At 36.3% G+C, this 3844-nt stretch overlaps 1 pseudogene; it reads left to right on the top strand.

The window, feature by feature from the left end:
• Window positions 1–2299: 2299 nt before the first annotated feature.
• On the top strand, window positions 2300–3044 carry LOC141522771 (small ribosomal subunit protein uS2-like; annotated as a pseudogene).
• Window positions 3045–3844: the final 800 nt, after the last annotated feature.

Below are 3844 nucleotides of genomic sequence, written 5' to 3'. Positions count from 1 at the left end.
ACAACCCTATTTGACTATGGACATTGCTATCTCTATCCAGAGGAAGAAAAGCAACACAAAACAAAAAAAAAAAATAAAAAATCTTTCAGAATCTGATGAATGCTTTATAAAAATATCTCTTATATATCACTTTCCCTTATTCCTAATTCCTCATAACAAAAATTAATAATCTGTAAACAATGTTTACTGCAAATATGCATGGGCAGTGTTAATCTGACTGTTCACAGCTGAGGGGAAGGTTGTGGGAAGGTAGGGGGAAGGAAATTTTGTAGCTTAAAAATATAAATATGCATATGGATCAATGTTGAAAAACTATCAAACCATGCATTTGGAACAATAAAATATCAATAAAAAACAAATAACGGAAAACTATCAGAATGATTGACTCCATCAGTGACAAACCTGACAGAAATAATATCATTATCTTAATACATACTGATTAAATTTTTGACAAAATACAGCATCCATTCCTTCTTGTTTTTTTTTTTTTGTTTTTTCGGTTTTTGCAGGGCAAATGGGGTTGAGTGGCTTACCCAAGGCCACACAGCTAGGTAATTATTAAGTGTCTGAGACCGGCTTTGAACCCAGGTACTCCTGACTCCAAGGCTGCTGCTTTATCCACTACGCCACCTAGCCACCCCCATCCATTCCTTCTAAAAACAGTAGAGAGCATAGGAATAAATGGATTGTTCCTTAAAATGATAAGCAGTAATCAATCTGAAACCATCAACTAGAATTATATGCAATGGAGATAATCTAGAATCATTCTAAATAAGATGCATTATCACCACTACTATACAATATTATATTAGAAATGCTTGTTTTAGCATTAAGAGAAGAAAAAGAAATTGAAGGAATTAGAATTGGAAAGAAAAAAAACAAAACTCTCACTCTTTGTAGATGATATGATGCCATACCTAGAGAACCCTAAATAATCATCCAAAAAAAAAAAAACTAGTGGAAACAATTAACAATTTTGGTAAATTCCCAGGATATAAATAATCCCACACAAATCCTCAATATTTATATATTATATATCTATATATTTCTAGATATATAGAGAGATAGGTAGATATATAGATACAGAAACAAGAGTTAGAAAGAGGAATCCCATGTAAAATAATTTCAGATAATATAAAATATCTGCCAAGACACACTCAGAAACTCTATGAAAACAGCTATAACACAATTTTTTACACAAATAAAATCAGATCTAAATAATTGGGCAAATATCAACTGCTCATGCATAAACCAAGCTAATACAATAAAAACAACAATTCTACCTAAATTAAACTAGTTATTTAGTGCCATACCAATCAAAAACTTCTAAAACATTACTTTAGGTGGTGGCTAGGTGGCACAGTGGATAAAGCACCCTCCCTGGAGTCAGAAGTACCTGGGTTTGAATCTGGCCTCGGACACTTAATAATAACCTAGCTGTGTGGTCTTGAGCAAGCCCCTTAACCCCATTTGCCTTGCAAAAACCTAAAAAAAAATTGCTTTAGTTAAGCTAGAAAAAAAATTGTAGCTAAATTCATATGAGCAAAAAAAAAGTTGAGAATTTCAAGGGATTTAATTTAAAAAATGCAAAAGAAAGCAGTTTAGCCTTACTGGATCTAAATTTATATTATAAAGCATCTGTTATCAAAATTTTCTGGTAGTGGCTAAGAAATAGAGAGGTGGATTAGTGGAATAATTCAGATGCAAAAGAGACAGCACGAAATGATTATAGTAATCTGTTGTTTGATTTATCCAAAGAGTCCAGTTTCTGGAATAAGAATTCACTCCTTGATAAAAATTGCTTTGAAAACTGAAAGATAGTTTGGCAGAAACTAGGATTAGAGGAACATCTCATACCCTATATCAAGATAAGAGCAAAGAGGATTAAGGATTAAGATGTAAAAGACAATATTATAAGAAAATTAGGAGAGCAAGGAATAGTTTACTCATCAGATGTTTGGAAAGGGGAGCAGTTTATAACCAAGGAAGAGAAAGAGAATGTTATAGAAAAAACAAACTGAATAATTTTGATTGCATTAAATTTAAAAACTTTTGGACAAACCATTCTAACCAAGATCAAAAGTAATGTAGTATTTTGAGAAACAATTTTTACAACTAGTGTTTCCATCAAAGGACTCATTTCTAAAAAGATAGAGAGAACTGAGTCAAATTTATGATTAAAAAAAATAATCCCTTTCTGTGCTACCTAGAAGACGGTTCCATAGGGCGTTGTTAAAGGTTTTCCTTGTAACTTTAAAGGGAAATTTTCACAATGTCCTAAGCCCTAGATGTCTTGCAGATGAAGGAGGAGGATGTCCTCAAATTGCTCACTGCAGGGACCCATCTGGATGACACTAATTTGGACTTTGAAATTGTAATAGTATATTTGCAAAAGAAAGAATGGCGGCATCTATATCGTTAATTTCAAGAGAACTTGGGAAAAGCTTCTGCTGGCAGTTTGTGCCCTTCTTCCATTGAAAATCCAGCTGATGTTAGTGACATCTCATCCACAAATGCTGGCCAGAGAGCTGTTCTGAAATTTGCTGCTGCCTCTGGTGCCACACCTATTGCTGGATGCTTCACCCTGTGCACCTTCTCTAACAAGATCCAGGCAGCTTTCAGGGAGTTTCACTTCTGGGTGGTCACTTATCCTCGTGCAGATCATCAGCCTTTGACTGAAGCACCTTCCAACCATTGCACTGTGCAACACAGGCTCCCTGCTTCACTATGTGGACATTGCCTTTCCATGTAACAACAAGAGATCTCACTCAGTGAGTCTGATGTGGTGGACGCTGGCCCAAGTAGTCCTGCAGATGCAGGGTACCATCTGCTATGAACACCTGGAGGAGATAGTACCTGATCTTTATTTCTACAGAGATCTAGAGGAGATTGAAAAGGAAGATCAGGCTGAAACTGAGAGGGCAGTGACCAAGGAAGAATTTTAGGATGTATGTACCACATCTGCCCCAGAATTCATTTCTGTTCAGCCAGAAGTGACTGGTTGGTCTGAGGGCATCAAGGTGCCATCTATGTACATCTTATAGTTCCCTACTGAAGGTTGGACTGTTTAGCCTGCTACTGAGGACTGGTCTGCAACTCCTACTGCTCAGGCCACTGAATGGGTAGGAACTAACACAGAGTGGTCTTAAGTTTTACCCAGATGTTCTAATGGTGTTGGAAAAATACTGATGAAAAATAAACATTGGTTTCTTTTTCCTTTTTTTTTTTAGTTTTTTGCAAGGCAGTGGTGTTAAGTGGCTTGCCCAAAGCCACACAGCTCGGTAATTATTAAGTGTCTGAGGCTGGATTTGAACTCAAGTACTTACTCCTGACTCCAGGGCTGGTGCTCTATCTGCTGCACCACCTAGCCACCCCCTTAACATTGGTTTCTTAACAAAAACAAAAACTCCCCAAGACATTCTACAATTGAAAAATGGTCAAAGGATATATAAAGGCAATTTTCAGATGAGGAAAACAAAGCTGTCTCTAGTCATATGAAAAATTGCTTTAAATCATTACTGATTACAGAAATGTAAATTAAAGCATCTCTGAGGTATTACTTCACACCTCTCAGATTGGCCACTATGACCAGAAAGGACAATGATCAATGTTGGCAGGGATGTGGGAAAACATAGGACACTAATGCATTTTTGTTGGACTTGTGAACTGATCCAACCTTTATGGAGAGCACTTTGAAATTATGCCTAAAGGGCAATAAAAATGTGCATACCCTTTGATCCAGCAATACCACTACTGAGTTTGTACCCTGATATCATGTAAAACGGTAAAAACCCCACATGTACAAAAATATTCATAGCAGCTCTCTTCGTAGTGGCATGGAATT

The sequence above is a fragment of the Macrotis lagotis genome, chromosome 4 (genome assembly GCF_037893015.1).
Source record: "Macrotis lagotis isolate mMagLag1 chromosome 4, bilby.v1.9.chrom.fasta, whole genome shotgun sequence".
Lineage (NCBI taxonomy): Eukaryota > Metazoa > Chordata > Mammalia > Peramelemorphia > Peramelidae > Macrotis > Macrotis lagotis.
Note: the sequence above shows the minus strand (reverse complement) of the source record. Positions and strands in the feature narration are given on the sequence as shown.